This window comes from Scylla paramamosain, chromosome 33 (assembly GCF_035594125.1).
Source record: "Scylla paramamosain isolate STU-SP2022 chromosome 33, ASM3559412v1, whole genome shotgun sequence".
In the NCBI taxonomy this organism is placed as follows: domain Eukaryota; kingdom Metazoa; phylum Arthropoda; class Malacostraca; order Decapoda; family Portunidae; genus Scylla; species Scylla paramamosain.
This window is the reverse complement of record NC_087183.1, coordinates 522501-542638: the sequence shown is the minus strand read 5'-3', so window position 1 is coordinate 542638 and position 20138 is coordinate 522501. Positions and strand designations below refer to the sequence as shown.

Genomic DNA, 20138 nt, shown 5'->3' with positions numbered 1-20138 from the left:
ATAGGAAGCATGAGAAAGGAGTGCAGGAAGGAGTAGGGGAAAGGAGAGTGGAGGAAGAGGGAAGGAGGGGGGGACATAAGGAGGTATACAGTCACCAGCAGTAAACATTCTGCAAATCCTGGGCCATATAATTACTCAGTAGCAACACCTGTCACCTGTACTACTACTACTACTACTACTACTACTACTACTACTACTACTACTACTATTACTACGAGTTTCATAGGTCGTGCTACATTGTTTTCGGGAATGACTCTAACAAACTGATGAACTGGGACCACAATTTGAGACCTGATTCCACACTCTCTGCTAATTCTGTAAAAATTGTACGTAGATCACGGGCAAAGAGGGAAGTTAAGGGGGGTGCCTTGATATTACATCCGCTACAGGAACCCTAAGAGAAATTGCTGAGAGAAAGAAGCAGCAAGAGGAACCACAGCAAGAAAGGAAGAAAGAGTAACAGATCACGCGCTAAGAGGGAGGCTCAGGGCGGCCGTTCACATTACGCCAAATTATCAAGAGAGGAAGAGAAAGAAAAGCATAAAGGAACAGGCTCGTGGACGGCGCAGGTGTAGGAAACTTGTGTATGATGCTGCCTCATAGAGAAAGAGAAACTTAGTAGACAAACTGATATAAAGTAAGGAACCTGCAGCTGGTGTCTTGCTGGGAGGTGCCCGTGCTACTAGTAAGCGTATGTCTGGTGCTGCATCACAGAAAACGAGGGGTTTGGTAGACTACCTGAACTAGAGTAAGGAAGCTTATCTGGTGGTGCGTTTATAGAAATTGGTACACGAATTAAATTGGAATAAGGAATCTGTTGGAGTACACTGCTGGACGTGAAGGTGTGATGGAGAAAAAAGAGGTTGGTAGACGAAATGAACAGGAATAAGGACCGTATTGGAGTGCACAGCAGGAGGTGAAGGTATCGGAGGGAAGGCAGGGATGGTCCATTTTTACATTCAGCGGGAAGGTGCGGGAGAGATTATACAAGAATGAGTTTCCGTGGAATGAGAACGAACACGTATCAGGGGATATTTTACACCAAGAAATTTATACATGAATATCTGAGTCCACATTCCCCTGGAAAACCGATGGACGCGAGCAGGAGGGACGGAAAAGTTTGAGCCACAAGAGGGAAGGAAGGAAGGAAGGAAGGAAGGAAGGAAGGAAGGAAGGAAAGAAGGAGCCGTCTGCTGCAGGAGGAAGGAAGCAACTATGAAAGAGGTGAATTAGTGAAGACATACAATATTTTTTTTTTTTTTATGTAGGAAGGGCACTGGCCAAGGGCAACAAAAATCTAATAAAAAAAATGCCCACTGAAATGGCAGTCCCATAAAAGGGTCAAAGCAGTGGTCAAAATTTGATGGATAAGTGTCTTGAAACCTCCCTCTTGAAGGAATTGAAGTCATAGGAAGGTGGAAATACAGAAGCAGGCAGGGAGTTCCAGAGTTTACCAGAGAAAGGGATGAATGATTGAGAATACTGGTTAACTCTTGCGTTAGAGAGGTGGACAGAATAGGGGTGAGAGAAAGAAGAAAGTCTTGTGCAGCGAGGCCGCGGAAGGAGGGGAGGCATGCAGTTAGAAAGATCAGAAGAGCAGTTAGCATGAAAATAGCGGTAGAAGACAGCTAGATATGCAACATTGCGGCAGTGAGAGAGAGGCTAAAGACAGTTAGTTAGAGGAGAGGAGTTGATGAGACGAAAAGCTTTTGATTCCACCCTGTCTAGAAGAGCAGTATGAGCGGAACCCCCCCCCCCCCAGACATGTGAAGCATACTCCATACATGGACGGATAAGGCCCTTGTACAGAGTTAGCAGCTGGGGGGGGTGAGAAAAACTGGCGGAGACGTCTCAGAACACCTAACTTTATAGAAGCTGTTTTAGCTAGAGATGAGATGTGAAGTTTCCAGTTCAGATTATAAGTAAAGGACAGACCGAGGATGTTCAGTGTAGAAGAGGGGGACAGTTGAGTGTCATTGAAGAAGAGGGTATAGTTGTCTGGAAGGTTGCGTCGAGTTGATAGATGGAGGAATTGAGTTTTTGAGGCATTGAACAATACCAAGTTTGCTCTGCCCTAATCAGAAATTTTAGAAAGATCAGAAGTCAGGCGTTCTGTGGCTTCCCTGCGTGATATGTTTACCTCCTGAAGGGTTGGACGTCTATGAAAAGACGTGGAAAAGTGCAGGGTGGTATCATCAGCGTAGGAGTGGATAGGACAAGAAGTTTGGTTTAGAAGATCATTAATGAATAATAAGAAGAGAGTGGGTGACAGGACAGAACCCTGAGGATCACCACTGTTAAAAGATTTAGGAGAAGAACAGTGACCGTCTACCACTGCAGCAATAGAACGGTCAGAAAGGAAACTTGAGATGAAGTTACAGAGAGAAGGATAGAAACCGTAGGAGGGTAGTTTGGAAATCAAAGCTTTGTGCCAGACTCTATCAAAAGCTTTTGATATGTCCAAGGCAACAGCAAAAGTTTCACCAAAATATCTAAAAGAGGATGACCAAGACTCAGTAAGGAAAGCCAGAAGATCACCAGTAGAGCGGCCTTGACAGAACCCATACTGGCGATCAGATAGAAGGTTGTGAAGTGATAGATGTTTAAGAATCTTCCTGTTGAGGATAGATTCAAAAACTTTAGATAGGCAGGAAATTAAAGCAATAGGACGGTAATTTGAGGGATTAGAACGGTCACCCTTTTTAGGAACAGGTTGAATGTAGGCAAACTTCCAGCAAGAAGGAAAGGTAGATGTTGACAGACAGAGCTGAAAGAGTTTGACTAGGCAAGGTGCAAGCACGGAGGCACAGTTTCGGAGAACAATAGGAGGGACCCCATCAGGTCCATAAGCCTTCCGAGGGTTTAGGCCAGCGAGGGCATGGAAAACATCATTGCGAACAATTTTAATAGGTGGCATGAAGTAGTCAGAGGGTGGAGGAGAGGGAGGAACAAGCCCAGAATCGTCCAAGGTAGGTGGTGAACATTGAAGTCTCCAAGAATGGAGACCTCTGCAATAGGGAAGAGGATCAGAATGTGCTCCACTTTGGAAGTTAAGTAGTCAAAGAATTTGTTATAGTCAGAGGAGTTAGGTGAGAGGTATACAGCACAGATAAATTTAGTTTGAGTGTGACTCTGTAGTCGTAGCCAGATGGTGGAAAACTCGGAAGATTCAAGAGCGTGGGCACGAGAGCAGATTAAGTCATTGCGCACATAAACGCAGCATCCAGCTTTGGATCGAAAATGAGGATAGAGAAAGTAGGAGGGAACAGAAAAGGGGCTACTGTCAGTTGCCTCAGACACCTGAGTTTCAGTGAGGAAAAGATGAGGTTTAGAAGAGGAGAGGTGGTGTTCTACAGATTGAAAATTAGATCTTAGACCGCGAATGTTGCAGAAGTTAATGAAGAAAAAGTTGAGGGGGGTCGACAGAAAGGTAGTCCGACCGAGGTCGCTGATTATTTTCGATTTTTTTAGTCTGAATGTTTTCGATTTTCTACAAAAGTAATCTAAACTGAATGTTTTCGATTCTTGCCAAGAAGTATTATTTTCGACAACCCATTTTATGTTTTTTTGGACTGTTTTCGACACAACTCTTACACATTTAGTGTCCGTTTTGGATTATTTTCGACACAACAATTACCTAGCTATTTACAGTTTGGATTATTTTCGACACATCATTGACCTAAATCAATATTTTTTGGAATATTTTCGACACTTCATTCAGCCATTTTAGACCTTCTTTGATTATTATCTTGTTAGGTTAGGTTAGGTTAGGTTAGGTTAGGTTAGGTTAGTTTTTATAGTCTTTTGTTTAAGTCTAAACGTGACGTGATGTGACAGTTCATTTTATCCAGTGTCGAAAACATTCAGAATTTACCATTTTTTAGTGTCGAAAACATTCAGTTCAATATTTTTTTACTGTCGGAAACATTCATAGTGAAGTTTATTTAGTTTCGAAAACATTCCAACCAATGTTTTTAATGTGTCGAAAATAATCATGATTGAAAAATATATTGCAGAACCATCGAAAATAATCAGTCTAAGTTGCCAAATCATTGTCGAAAATATTCATTCTTAAACATGTTAGTCTGTCGAAAACGTTCAGACTAAAAAAATCGAAAACAATCAGTCCACCCGTCCGACCTGGGGACATTTATGGTCCCCTCCCCAGATGGGGACTCCGAGGCTGGTGTAGGAGTCGCCATGATGATTTAAAAATTTTTGAGTGAAGGGTGTGTGTGTTATTAGGTGCTTGTAGGTTTGTGTGGAGGAAGAGAGTTGTCTTTAGAGGGCAGGCTGTGACTGCCCCCTTGTGTTGTGAGACAAAGGGAAACGTTCAGTGAGGTCACAGCTGGGTTTAATGATAAGTTCACAGCACCCCCTGAACAGTGCTTTAGACCTCACTGGGAGTAATTATCGTTTCGGCAGGTGTCTACTGCCTCCTCCCAATATAATATCCCCTGCAGTGTTTGTTACAGTTTGTTACAGAAGCAGCGACACAGAACTGGTAAAATAATGCGCGGCAGAGTTGAATTCGATTAAAAATACCATTCATCTAATTTATTTTACGTGACTCACGTAGTCTAACAAAAACCTAATGCGGGCCTAGAACAACATCAGCTCTCCTAATGAATCAAGTTCAAACAATAGAAATTAATAATCTTACAACACAATTTTTAAAAGTACAACACAGCTTCATATATCGAACATCGTAAACAAATGATGCTTTTTCTCACCAAAAACAGATCCTATCCTCACTTTGCTGCGGTACAGAGTTTTTCCGCCTGTAAGTCACGGCAAGCATTTCAGCGGATGATAATCGTGCAGCACGTCAAGTGAGGCAACACCTGACGACCGGTTGAGTTTGAGTGTGAGCCAAGACATGAGCCACGGCACGGTGCAATGTTCAGTGCTCACCGGGACAAGAGGAGCGCCAAGCCAGCGGGTCCGAGGCGGGGAAGGAGGGGCGTGCTGTGTGTCGCGGCGATGGCAAAGGTTCTCATGGTACAACTTTACGGGAGAGAATCCTCTGTGTTGTACGAGACCCGGGGCGAGTAAGCGACCCGTGTAGTAATGCGCGTGTGTGTGTGTGTGTGTGCTTGGGGGGGATTGATCTCGACAGGTATGAAATGCTCAAATTTGCAAGCATTAATGATTTGTGGACTCAGAATACAGCACACTCCATATCTCAGTATAGAAATCAATACAAGTTGAGCACAGTACAATATATATAGAAAAAAAACACTTTGTACGGCGCCGGACTGATCGCCGCCAGTGTTCGGCTCACAGCACCACGCCATCACTCTTACCTGATTGTGCTAATGCTCAGTGGTCACGTAGCGGAAAGGTGAGCGCTGTTACCTTTCAGTTCACCACAGCGGAGAGGGATAGGTGCGGCACACCGGTAAACATTTAGGCTTTTGAGAGATATTGCGTTTTAAGGGAAATAACCTTCGCTAACTAATTCCAAGACACTACTTATTTCTCGGCAAGACATCCTCCTTTTTTCGTGATCTACATAATGCATGGATCAGCAATGAAAACAGTGAGCCTAATCTAATCTTCAAGTGAAAACAAGTGTTATTTCATAATTATCCGAAATATTAAATTAAAGAGCAACTTGAGCAAGGTTCATTTCGCCGAAATGGAAAGACTGCACATCACTTCTTGTTTCCCCTTTCAGTTCAGTTCAATACAGCGCGTGAAGGGTAAGCAACAAGAAAATTAAAAAGCAAGCATTTCTTAACATGAGGACCACTTGTGTCGCGGCGGTGAGCAACAAACGTTATGTAAATACGTAGCAAACGGTAATTAATCACTTACTAAGGACTACCTGTTGAGTCAGGGCTACTGGGGGAGAGGGTCATTGCTCCCTAATTAATGTCTACGCCTCCCCCTCTACCACACGGTACACTGTTGGCACGAGAGAATACTTTTTCCCCCCCATTTCTTTATAATGGACACGCGCGGACTGAGATTGGGGAGATGAAATAGGGAAAAGTAATGCAAACAGGTGACGACACGTGAAGCGCACCAAAGTAGCATCAACTGAAGTACTGACGCTTGATCTCTGAAGACTGTTAGTGCAAGGAAGGTGAAGAAATGAAGATTGAGATTAAGAAGGATATATAATGGGGGAAAAACGTAATGCAAACAGGTGATGACACGTGAAGCTCACCAAAGTACCATCAGCTGAGGTACTGACGCTTAATTTTTGAAGTATATTTGGTGAAGGGAAGGAGAAACAATTGAGTGTTTCATAATTCCTCTGTCATAGAGCAAGATTTGAGACAGAGAGAGAGAGAGAGAGAGAGAGAGAGAGAGAGAGAGAGAGAGAGAGAGTGCGTGTGCGTGTGTATGTGTGTGTGTGTGAGTAGAGAGGGTGCGGCTTGGGGAGTTTGGGGAGGTGGTGATGGTGGTGGTGGTGGTGGTGGTTGATGGAGTGGAGATGTTCTGGTTGGTGGCTAGTGGTTGGCGGGTGGTGGAGAGGTTGAGAGGGCGTGTTGTTGTTGTTGTGTTTGTCAGTAGTTAGTTTTCATCCCTTTCACTTGTAAATCCCAAAACTCGTTTTTTTTCTTTTCCATTTACAACGACTGGAATTATTTCAAGATAGGAATATCAAGACAGCTCTGCCACCACACACAGTCCACCGGGAGCCTTACGTCCTTGCAGCGCCTCAGACACCACGTCAAAGCAGCAATGGTCGCAGTAATCACAGTCTGGATAATCACAGTGTTCTTGGAAGATACGAGAACAAGCTTGCCATTTCTCTGCCGTCTGCCACTGAGCATTCGCAGCAACCCTCACATCAGACACCATTCGCTGTACGAGGATCACCAAGTTGTGTACTGAGGAGCACCGTTGCTACATTTTTTTCGTGCAGGACAATTCACGTTTGTCTGAAGAAGAATACTGAATTTCTACTAAAATTCTTACCTATTATTATGGCACCTAATTGTCCAAGTAGAAAAAAAAAATCTGGTATCGTGTATTTAAGCAATGACTTTGGTAGAAACAGAATAAATTTGCCGCACTTTTTAAAACAAGACGAGAATATGCAAACCAGTCACCGAGGAAGAGCATCAGTCAGTGGCAGACTTGCCATGATGGCGTGCCCTCAGGTGGCAAAATTGCAAAGACAGACTTGGTGAAGCAGAGTACAGTTCATGATTCACATGGAACTTACGAGCTCCCCGGAACGTGCCTCGCTCTTCACCGCTGCTGTATGAGGATCATCACGCTCACGAAAACACGCTGACGCGGTGACGTCCCACCATGTCTAACAACAGGGCAAAAACCAGAGCTCATGCTTAGTTTAATTAGTGTTAGCGTAAAATGCATATTTAGCTATTCTCATTTGGTGCCTCAGTAATACAGGAAGAGGAGGAGGAGGAGGAGGAGGAGGAACAAAGAAATGCAAAGGAAAGAACAGCCAGCAACAGCCCTACTGTGGCTAACGAAGCTGTCTGTTACTTTAATGTTATTTAAAAGAAATTAGAATTATGCCGGAGTGAATTACATCAGTTGAAAGGCTGATGCGACGTGCTTATCTAAAAGTATTCATGCAGCGGGCTTGTCGAAGGATTTCCAGTAATTTGTATGTATTATGTTGCTGCACATTTGTTTCTTCCAACTTCCATGAATATTGCAGAATAATGTAGTCGGTTAGTAAAGCAACAAATAATATTGTGTTCCAAGATCATGAAGTCTGTATCTCATGCCTTATAAGGATTTTACGTATCAGGAAGACCGATCAAAGACAAAAAAATAAGTAAGTAAATAAATAAAAAAAAAAAAAATAAGATAGGAAATAGAATAAATGAATAACAAAAAAGTCCGCTCAAAATGTCATTTCCACACACACACAAAAAAAAGGAGGAAAAGAAAAGCCAATTTATTTTATGGCCTGCACTGACATTATATTATTGCACCAGCAGTTCAGGACCAATATCTAAACACCCATAGCTTTTTTTTTCTATCCAGGATTACGTTGTGCTGGAACCATGCTTAATTTTGTGATGGAAAACGAAGAGGGAGAACTCAGGTGATAGGGTGCTGGGAGGAGGAGCACTGATTGATTGAAAATTTCTGAAAGGAGGAGGAGGAGGAGGAGGAGGAGGAAAAGAGGAAGAGGAAAAGGAAGAAAAAAAGAAGAGGAAGATAAAGGAAAAGACGAAGACGAAGAGGAAAAAGAAGAGGACGTGGACTAGAAGAGGGCAGCCAGGCAGGTGTGGCGCCTCACTCAGGGCCACACGCTCAAATTGGCTCCACTCAGACAAACATAAATAATTACACAAACTCGCTTCGTGTTAAGTACTCGTAAGTTGCGGGGTAAGTTTGGCTCAAAAGATCACAAGACTCGGGACGCGGGGAAGAAATTACTGTAACTTCTCGTAATGAGCCGGGCAAGTGTTTCCATGCGTGGCGGTGATGGCGGTGGTTGTTGTCACGTAAACTGTTCTACCTCAAAAATGTGTTCTATATATAGGGCAACACACACACACACACACACACACACACACAAGTAAATAACACACATCCACAAAAAAAAATAAATAAATAAATAACCATCTCTTTTGAAGCAAACACTTTAGCAAACACAATACAACTCAAAAATCACGTTTTACCTCCGGGGGGGCTCAGAGGTGTAGTATTGCAGGTGATGTTGTGAGGTACTTGGTGTCAGAGTGTGAGAAGACGGTGACATTCCTGGCAGAGAGGTCACACATTCCAGCCTGGACACAGCGTTAGGTAGTGGTGGTGGTGGTGGTGGTGGTGGTGGTGCTGGTGGTGGTGGTGGTCTGTTTTGAGTCTGTCGGAGAAAGAGAGATGGTTGAGTTTATTACTGTTAGTGATGTTTTTCATTTTTGTGGTGTTGGTAGTGATGGTAGTGGCGATAGTGGTAGTGGTGGTGGTGGTGGTGGTGGTAATAGCAGTAGTAGCAGCAGCAGGATTATTATTACTATTATTATTATTATTATTATTATTATTAGTAGTAGTAGTAGTAGTAGTAGTAGTAGTAGTAGTAGTAGTAGTAGTAGTAGTATATCAAAATAATCATCATAGTCGTTATAGAACATATGAGTAGCATCCATCTCTCTCTCTCTCTCTCTCTCTCTCTCTCTCTCTCTCTCTCTCCATCGTGGCGTAAGAGGATCACTGGAGCTCAGCATGACTAAATATTGATGCTTTATTCGACTCTCTCTCTCTCTCTCTCTCTCTCTCTCTCTCTCTCTCTCTCTCTCTGTAAAATACCTTTATTCCCATTAGCAATAGTTTCAATACAAACACTGTGAAATATGGTATGCAAAACAATTATATTCTATTTCCTTGCTACACTAAACGAGAGAGAGAGAGAGAGAGAGAGAGAGAGAGAGAGAGAGAGAGAGAGAGAGAGAGAGAGAGAGAGAGAGAGAGAGAGAGAGAGAGAGAGAGAGAGAGAGAGAGAGAGAGAGAGAGAGAGAGAAGAGAGAAACATTTGAAACATTTGAAACATTTATTTATAGCCAAGTCATTTTACATACTGGTATATATGAGTATATCAAATCTTTACAGTTAAACCAAGCTAGCCTATATAAAGTAGAACTTTTCAGGCAAGTACTTATCAGAGTATAAATAGATTATACTGACTGGTGGAATAAGAACTATTTTTATAATAATAGTAACTAAAACGTTAGCTACAACGAACGAAATGTTTTTTCCGAAGTGAATTTAAATAATTAAAATAATTAAAATAATAATAATAATAATAATAATAATTAAAATAATAATAATAATAATAATAATAATAATAATAATAATAATAATAATAATAATTGTAATACTAATAATATTAATGGTAATAATCATAATGAAAATAGAAATGATAACAATAATAATAATAATAGTAATAATAATAGTGATAATAATAATAATAATAATAATAATAATAATAATAATAATAATAATAATGATAATAATAATAATAATAATGACAATAATAATATTAATATTATTAATAATAATAGCAATAGTATAGATAATAATAATGATCATAACAAATAATAACTAATATAATCAATAATAACAATAAAAATGATAATGATAATAATAGTAATAATAATAATAATAATAATAATAATAATAATAATAATAATAATAATAATAATAATAACAATCACAACTAACTGACACAATGTATATTTTACAAATCATCAATAGTAAAATTAGAACAACACTTGGTACATATGATTTAGCAGACCATAAATTAGTAGGTAGACAAGATATGTTTTTTTTAGCATTGTTTTAAATGCATTGAGAGATGATGCTTCTTGAATTTTGCGAGGAATAGTATTCCATATAACAGGTCCTAGATAATTAGTTGAATGCTGAAACTTAGAAAGGCGGTGTATTGGTAAAGTAAGATGATCACGGTGGCGCGTACTATAATCATGTGATGGAAGAATGCTGTGAATATAATGTTTATTGCTATACATGTGTGTGGCTATAGCAAGCTTTGTTATATCATTAAGTTTTAAAAGTTTGGTCTGTTTGAAAAGAGGGTCAGTGTGTTCAAGGTAGGTGCTGTTAGTTATAATTCTGACAACTTTCTTGAGCTGTAATTTTAAAGGAGTTAGGAATGTAGGATAAGTAGTGGACCAAATAGGGTTACAGTATGTTAGCAATGTGTGAATGTGAGCAAAGTAGATGGATTTTAGGACATACGGTGGCATAAAATCTCTGATTTGATAAAGTAATGCAATATGTCTCGATATTTTTAGTGTACGAGTAATATCATCTATATGGTACTTAAAATTTAAAGAGCTATCATAAGTAACACCAAGGAACTTGAATTTATCGATTTTAGTAATTATTCTGTTATTTATTCGTACATTAGGTAAATCCAGCATAGTTTTACCAGTGAATAGCATAAAGTAAGTTTTGTCAGTGTTTATTGTGAGCCTATTGCAAAGGCACCATTGATATAATTTTTTAAGTTCATCGTTAGCACTAAAAACAAGTTGATTCGGATCTGTTCCTATTAGATAAACTGTCATATCATCGACAAATAAGATGCTTTTAGAGTCAGAAAAAATATCAGAAATATCATTGATGTAGAGGAGAAATAATAGAGGTCCAAGCACACTACCTTGTGGTACACCGAGAGTAATTAAGGTTGAAGATGATTTTGCATAACTAAAGGAAGTGTATTGACGCCTGTTTGTTAAGTAATCTGTAAACCATGAAAAAATAGGGCCGCGAATTCCATAGTGGTGCATTTTACTAAGGAGAACTTTATGGTTTATTGTGTCAAATGCCTTAGCAAAATCAATGAATACTGATAAAACAGAAAACTTCTTGTCAATAGCTGTAAATATGTCATTAGAAAATTTATTCAATGTTTTAAAAGTGCTACAATTTTGTCTAAAACCATACTGCGGAGGATTAAGAATATTTTTGTGTTCTAAGTAATTAATTAAATGTTTTTTTCATTAATGTCTCAAATATTTTGGAAAATATTGTAAGTTGAGAAATTGGTCTATAATTTTTGGGGTCATCATGAGGGCCAGATTTATAAATGGGGGTAATTTTTGCAGTTTTCAACTTGTCAAGGAAAATTCCATTTGTACAGACTGATTAAAAAGTATTGTTAAAGGGACTGATAAAAGATTAGAGTTACTTTTGATGATGGTAGCCGATATATCATTTATATCAGAGGTTTTGTTTTTAAGAGACTTAATTACTGAATTCATTTCATATGTAGTGATAATGGGAACTACCATGGAATTTGGATAATTTTCTTTGAGGTAATCTAATGGATTTTTATTTGAGTGAGGAAGTTTGCTCTCCAGATCAGGTGCAATTTTAGAAAAATAATTACTGAAGGCATGTGAGATGTCTAAAGGATCACTTAGTACTTTATTATCATATTGCAATGTCTTGATTGTGTCTTTATTTTGAAAGTTACCTTTTAGTTCATTTACTGCTTGCCAAATTTTCTTCGTATTATTTTTAAAGTTTATGAAGATTTGGCGATAATAGTTAGTTTTGGCAGATCGAACAACTTGAGTGAGCTGATTTCTGTACTGTTTAAAAATGTGATATGAAACTATTCCTAATTTATACATTTTAAATAATTTACATTTATGTTTGATTGAGTTAAGTATTGCACTAGATAACCATGCATTGTGAAGTCTTTTAGCTGTTATAAATTTGGTTTTGATAGGAAAGCATTTATTGTAGCATTCATTAACTATATTGTGGAAAAGGTTAAAATTTTCATTTGTATTTGGCAGGACAAGTAGTTCTTCCCAGTTTATGCCTTCTAATTCACTAGTAAATTTGTTATTATTATTGGCATTAATAACTCTGTATGTTATCTTATGTTTAGTATTTGGAAAGGCTTCAATGTTGATATTTATGAATATAGGAAGGTGATCTGATATTGAAAAGTGAATGATACCTGATAGAGAGCGAGGTAGGAAATTAGTCCAGATGTGATCTAGCAGTGAAGGTTGGCCAAGGACAGAACTATCAGGAAATCTTGTAGGTCTGGATATATGAGGGAAAAAATTAAGTGATTGTAAGGAATTCAGAAACCAATTGGTAGGGAGGTGAGATGAGTGTTCTAATAAGTTAATGTTGAAGTCACCTATAATGATTGATTTATTATGTCTGAATATGTCGTTATTTAATAACTCATTCATGATGTTAGTAAATTCATTGACAGCTATGTGTTTGCTGTTGGGCCTGTAAATTACTGAAATGATATATTTAGTGTTCCCTAATTCTAGCTTAGAAGTGCAGATTTCAATGTTTTCATTAATGAAAGAATATAGCATTAGTGGTTCCGCTTTCATATGATTTTTAGTAAAAACAGTGATCCCTCCGTGTTCTCTGACAGTCCTTGTTAAGTGGAATGACTCATAACCCTCCAAAAAATAAAGGTGTTTAGTGTTTTGCTGTAGCCATGTTTCTGTAACTGCAATGACTTCAGGTGGTTTAGGTAAACAATTTAGAAAAGACTTCAGTATATCAAAGTTTTTCTGTAAAGATCTAATGTTAATATGTATAACACTGATGTAGTTGTTAGCTAATGGGTTTAAAGCTGAAGTGTATTCTTCAAAGTTGTAATACTTAGATAAACAGTTGATGTCTTGATGTCCTGCAATTTTTTTAATTTGACTTAATTCTAGGTTGAAAGTGTTAGTTGTGTTATTAATGAGATTATCATCATATAATGAATTATATAAATTTTCCATAAAGTAATACTAAAGAACAAACAAACAAACAAGCAAATAATAGAAAAAAGATAGAACAACAAAGCATATATGGCTCCTAAGGTATGCCAAAGAAAATAAGTAGATGGGCTCATGAATCAGATAGAATAAGTGCCATCTTAAGAGGCAAATCAAATAATGTGATAATTGTAGTATTAGGGACATAATCAATATCAACAGTTATAAATAGTAGTAGTGATAGTGGTGGCAATAATAGTAGTTATAGTAGTAGTAGTAGTAGTAGTAGTAGTATTAGTGGTAGTAGTAGTAGTAGTAGTAGTAGTAGTAGTAGTAGTAGTAAGAGGATTAGTAGTATAAGGAACAGTAGTAGTAGTAGTAAGAGGATTAGTAGTATAAGGAACAGTAGTAGTAGTCGTGCAAGTTAATGTATTAACAATATTAGCTATAGTAATTATAGTAGTAGTTGTAGTAGCAGGAGTAATAGCGGTAGTAGTGGTGTTAACAGTATAATGTAGTAATAATAACGGTAGCGGTAGTAGCAGTAGCAAGTAGTAGTAGTGGTGGTATTAATAGCAATGGTGGTAGTAGTATTAGTAATAGTAGTAGTAGTAGTAGTAGTAGTAGTAGTAGTAGTAGTAGTAGTGGTAGTAGTTGCAGCAGCAATAGTATTATTGATGTTATTAATAGTAACAGTAGTAATTTTAGTAATAAAAGTAGGAGAAACCATTCAACATAAACAATCAGTTATATTAATTTACTTTCACATCTAAGTGGTTGTTACTCCTTTCAGTGCTGGGTACTTATCTAGAAAGTCTGTAAGTGCTGCTTCAGTAGTGATGACATGTTTTTGATTAGAAATTCGAAGCTTCACATATATCCTACCATCCTGTGTATAGCACTGTTGAAAGATTTGCCTATGTTGTTTTCTTATGTCCCATACTTTTTTAAATAGTAACCGGCGTTTGGGTGTGAAGCTTTCATTGATATATATAAGTTTGGCTTAACTGTTACACATGCGCTCATTATGTCATATTTCTGCTGTCTACTGTGCAGTTTAACAATGATTGGTCTTATGGAGTTTTGGGTATTCCTTGAGCCAAGCCTATGTGCTACATTTATGTCTTTATTTTCAATATTTATGTGGAGGTTATCTTTAATTGTTCTTATTGTTTTTTCTGTGGTGTTTTCATTCTGCTCCTCCACTGGCAAGTTTGGCCCACTAATAATGAGAGTATCCCGTCTTTCATACAGATTCACTTCTTCAATTTCATTTTCTAATTCTGCAATTTTGTTTTCAAGTTGAACAATGTGATTTTGCATCTTTTCTATTGTCTGGTCTTTCTGATTAATTAGGATCTGCACAGCTTTCACAATGGTGTTAACAACAGTTTTACCTTCCTCTGATATGGTGGCAGTGTCAGCGGTAACGAGACTCAGAAGGTCGGCGGGTGAGGTACACACAGGGTTAGTCACGTTGGTAGTGGTCAGCACTGATGGCGCAGAAGGGGTAGGTGAGGAAACCACTGGAGGAGCTGCTGGCCCAGTAGACGTACCCTGCTGGGCTGTCTGACCGGCCGCCTGGTCATGCTGTCCTCTTGTCTTTGTCATCTTGTTGCTGTTGGAATATCACTAACACAAAATATTGTCGCAAGTAATCCTAAACCACAGGTTGAAATAGTGAGGGTCGTTCACTGTTGTTGATGACGTCACAGTAATGGGGAGCGGATCCAAATGTTACAAGCTACGTATTTCGTATATATTTACTCCCATGTCATGAGTATTATATTGCCGTTGTAGACATGTTAGGGTATAAGCATACCTGGAGCAGCCAGTGCAAGGGACTGGCTAGCGAAATACGTAAACAAAGCGATCAGGTGGTGTAGGCAGTGTGGTAGCGCGCAGCTCAGGTATGGACGTCCGTTCACCACGACAGACAGCCCGAGAGAGAGAGAGAGAGAGAGAAAGGAGGGGGCGGCACAAGAAGCTATGTAATTTCTGCTCTACAATGATTCTGATTAATATGATATGGTGCTACTAACACAACAACAACAACAACTACTACCACTACTACTACTATTACTACTACTATTACTAGTGTGTGTGTGTGTGTGTGTGTGTGTGTGTGTGTGTGTGTTGCCTCGCCTTGTAGGAGGCGCTATATTTAATAAGGGAGTAATGAACTTATTGCGTATTGCCCGGAATTCTATTAGTGTGCGATTATATTACCAGGTGGTCTTGGTAATAATCTCTCTCTCTCTCTCTCTCTCTCTCTCTCTCTCTCTCTCTCTCTCTCTCTCTCTCTCTCTCTCTCTCTCTCTCTTTCTCTGATACATGTGTGTGTGTGTGTGTGTGTGTGTGTGTGTGTGTGTGTGTGTGTGTGTGTGTGTGTGTGTGAGTACTTAAATGGTATATAAGAACATAAGAAATAAGGGAAGCTGCAAGAAGGGACCAGGCTTACACGTGGCAGTCCCTGTATCAAATATACCTACCTATTTCCATCTATTATTCCCATCCCATCCCGTGTAATCTTCTCTTAAAGCTCCCTAATGTTCCAGCACTAACAACATGATTACTGAGCCCCAAATAAAATTCATTATATAAAATTGTGAGGTACGGTATTAGGCAGTGAAGTGTGTGTGGATCCACTGAGCTTTCATTGCATTTGATATTTTTGTACGTGTCTTATTTGGGGAGATTCAGGCCACTTCCCTAAGCCACGTTTAAAGCAGTAGAGCAGCGCGCCTCGGCCGCCGCACCGGCGTGGGTGATTACTGAGGAGCAACAAACGTAAGCACACGTTCAGTATTCACTTCGGCATGCAGAGTTACCTGAACATTCCACTTTCCTTTCCAAAAAACGGCGCATTGTCCTCGCCAAGTGTCCTCACTGACACACTGCCAGAGGACGCCAGCAAGGGTGCTCAGGAATGCTCTCTCCGGGCAGGATATCGTGTTAACCTGAACCGACAAATCCGCTCCAAGCAGCACTACACTACACCTTGTACCATTACTGAATACTTTTGGGCATACAGGAATGAACTTCTGCATTAATACTTCTCGCACGAAGGTTGAAACAAACTTTCTGTGAGGGCCAGTCTTTGCTGAGAGGTGAGAGAATATTTGCTTCGTGGTGATGGTGGTGTGTGTGTGTGTGTGTGAGTGAGTGAGTGAGTGAGTGTGTGTGTGTGTGTGTGTGTGTGTGTGTGTGTGTGTGTGTGTGTGTGTGTGTGTGTTTGTGTGTGTGTGAGTGTGTGTTTGTGTGTGTGTGAGTGTGTGTTTGTGTGTGTGTGGGTGAGTGTTTGTGTGTGGGTGGGTTCCTTAGTTAATTCCTTCCCCCCCTTCAGCGAGTTACCCAGCTGAGTGGATGAGTAATAAGACTTCATTAGCGTCCTCGGGGAATCTCCATCACTTTACGTCGGTGCAAATTGCATTCTTTACTGTGTTCTACTCGCCTTTTATTTTGTTATACGTGAGTGTAGACTAGACGGCGAGCAGTGTGGTTGTATGTATGTGGCGGGACGAGGGAATGTTTGAGGTATTGGAGAGAAGGGATGAGTGCGTGATGCTCTGTGGCAATCGAAGAGAGAGAGAGAGAGAGAGAGAGAGAGAGAGAGAGAGAGAGAGAGAGAGAGAGAGAGAGAGAGAGAGAGAGAGAGAGAGAGAGAGAGAGAGAGATTGGGGAGGGGTGGTGGCAGCAGGCAACACGGAGCAACGGAGGTGTTAAAAAGCATGCAATTTACCGATAAGCATTATACAACATTATTGCGGTGATTAAAAGTACTCCTGTAAAATGCTACGTGGCATCATCTCTCAGCTGTTTTCAAGGTCGCTCGGGCTCGCTCCCCCCTTCCTCCCTCCTCCCTCGCTTTGATGATGCCACGTAGCATTTTACAGGAGTACTTTTAATCACCTCAATAACTGTGTATTCGCGTCCAACCAACGCCTACAGACTCCTGACCTGACCAGCCAAACCTAACCACAGCTAAAGAACAATTAGACCGCGAATAAGTGAACAATCTTCCTCATTCCGAGGTGATATTTTCTCCCTCTTTCAGTAAAATGTAAATCACCGCTATTTCCGAACCCAGCTCCTGCGGATGAAATAGAATAATTAACGTGTTACCATAAGGTGAACAGGTCGTCCCAAGGAAATGCCATAAGGTACTACGCTAAACACACGTGAGAAATTGATGAAGGTTGATGACGCCATTCACCTTTCCACTGCCTTGGCTTCCTGAGTTTAATAGAATGTTGTAGCGTAAGTCCATGCTCTAATTTCGAAAGATAATGGCAGCAAAATAAGTAGTCGTTGCTCTTATTAGTGTCTTTATATTTTTGCTCAGTTAAGAACCTCTGAGTTAATAAATGTCACTAAATGTTGAAGCTTAAGTTCAATGTGTAATTTTGAACAGAGAAGGTATGTATGCATGTACGTAAATTTGTAGGGGTGGTGATGATGCGGTGTTACAAGCTCATGTTTTTTCCGACAATAAATTTGGTATCGCGTGTGTCAGAATTCACACAAATTATTGCTTCACAAGGTCTGAAGGGGCGCGGAACTCGTGAAATATGGTGATGAAAAACTGCAACACATCACAGCTGACGCACGCACGCGGAACAGTTATTGAATGCGGCGGAATGAGGGAAGCGGAGTTGTGAGGCCTCGGAACAAAACGCAATACGAGTACAAGCATGGACAAAAGTCGAGTAACATTCTGTATTGACTTTCACTGCATCGAACATTTTGACATTTTCTCAGTCTTTAAGTCCTCTGACCCACCGACACACTATCTGTTCTCTATTCTGTAAGGAGGCTGTCAGCAGACCACACTTCATATTGAGCAAAAGTTAAACACAATGAAAATGAGTGCAAAATGGTACACTTTTGACCACGCCTGTACTTAGTAGAGGGTCTGTGTCAAGGAGACTTCAATGTTCACCACCAGCTTTGGCTTTCCTCTCCCTTCACTGACCATCCTGGTGAACTAGCCTACAACTTTGCTATCCTCCACGACCTAGAGCAATTGGTGCAACACCCTACTCGTATTCCTGACCGTCTTGGAGATACGCCCAACATTCTTGACCTTTTCCTGACCTCTAATCCTTCTGCTTATGCTGTCACCCTTTCTTCTCCGTTGGGCTCCTCTGATCACAATCTCATATCTGTATCTTGTCCTATCGCTCCAATCCCTCCTCGGGATCCCCCTAAGCGAAGGTGCCTCTGGCGTTTTGCCTCTGCTAGTTGGGGGGACCTGAGGAGGTATTTTGCTGATTTTCCTTGGAATGACTAATGCTTCCGTGTCAGAGACCCGTCTTTGTGTGCTGAGCGCATAACAGAGGTGATAGTGTCTGGCATGGAGGCATACATTCCTCACTCTTTTTCTCGTCCTAAACCTTCTAAACCTTGGTTCAACACAGCTTGTTCTCGTGCTATACATGATAGAGAGGTGGCCCACAAAAGGAACTTAAGCCTTCCATCACCAGAATCTCATGCACTTTATATTTCTGCCCGGAACCATGCCAAGTCTGTTCTCCAACTAGCCAAAAACTCCTTCATTAACAGAAAATGTCAAAACCTTTCAAGATCTAACTCCCCTCATGACTTCTGGCATCTAGCCAAAAAATATCTCCAATAACTTTGCTTCTTCTTCTTTCCCTCCTCTATTTCAACCAGATGGCACCTCTGCTATCACATCTATTTCTAAAGCTGAACTCTTCGTTCAAACCTTTGCTACAAACTCTACCTTGGGCGATTCTGGGCTTGTTCCTCCCTCTCCTCCACCCTCTGACTACTTCATGCCACCTATTAAAATTCTTCGCAATGATGTTTTCCATGCCCTCGCTGGCCTAAACCCTCGGAAGGCTTATGGACCTGATGGGGTCCCTCCTATTGTTCTCCGAAACTGTGCCTCCGCGCTTGCACCTTGCCTAATCAAACTCTTTCAGCTGTCTGTCTGTCAACATTTACCTTTCCTTTTTGCTGGAAGTTTGCCTACATTCAATCTGTTCCTAAAAACGGTGACCGTTCTAATCCCTCAAACTACCGTCCTATTGCATTAATTTCCTGCCTATCTAAAGTTTTTTAATCTATCCTCAACAGGAAGATTCTTAAACATCTATCACTTCACAACCTTCTATCTGATCGCCAGTATGGGTTCCGTCAAGGCCGCTCTACTGGTGATCTTCTGGCTTTCCTTACAGAGTCTTGGTCATCCTCTTTTAGAGACTTTGGTGAAACTTTTGCTGTTGCCTTGGGCATATCAAAAGCCTTTGATAGAGTCTGGCACAAAGCTTTGATTTCCAAACTACCCTCCTACGGTTTCTATCCTTCTCTCTGTAACTTCATCTCAAGTTTCCTTTCTGACCGTTCTATTGCTGCTGTGGTAGACGGTCACTGTTCTTCTCCTAAATCTATTAACAGTGGTGTTCCTCAGGGTTCTGTCCTGTCACCCACTCTCTTCTTATTATTCATTAATGATCTTCTAAACCAAACTTCTTGTCCTATCCACTCTTATGCTGATGATACCACCCTACACTTTTCCACGTCTTTTCATAGACGTCCAACCCTTCAGGAGGTAAACATATCACGCAGGGAAGCCACAGAACGCCTGACTTCTGATCTTTCTAAAATTTCTGATTGGGGCAGAGCAAACTTGGTATTGTTCAATGCCTCAAAAACTCAATTCCTCCATCTATCAACTCGACACAATCTTCCAGACAACTATCCCCTCTTCTTCAATGACACTCAACTGTCCCCCTCTTCTACACTGAACATCCTCGGTCTGTCCTTTACTTATAATCTGAACTGGAAACTTCACATCTCATCTCTAGCTAAAACAGCTTCTATGAAGTTAGGTGTTCTGAGACGTCTCCGCCAGTTTTTCTCACCCCCCCAGCTGCTAACTCTGTAGAAGGGCCTTAT

The 20138-nt window shown here is 40.2% G+C and overlaps 1 protein-coding gene across 1 annotated transcript in view; it reads right to left on the bottom strand.

Moving 5' to 3' along the window:
* The window catches only part of LOC135089508 (uncharacterized), a 58059-nt gene that overhangs the window by 17930 nt on the left and 19991 nt on the right, over positions 1-20138 (bottom strand). The window contains exon 11 of the mRNA XM_063985086.1: positions 8625-8809. The gene's annotated coding sequence lies outside the window, so the exon portion shown is untranslated. The remainder of the gene's footprint in view (positions 1-8624; positions 8810-20138) is intronic.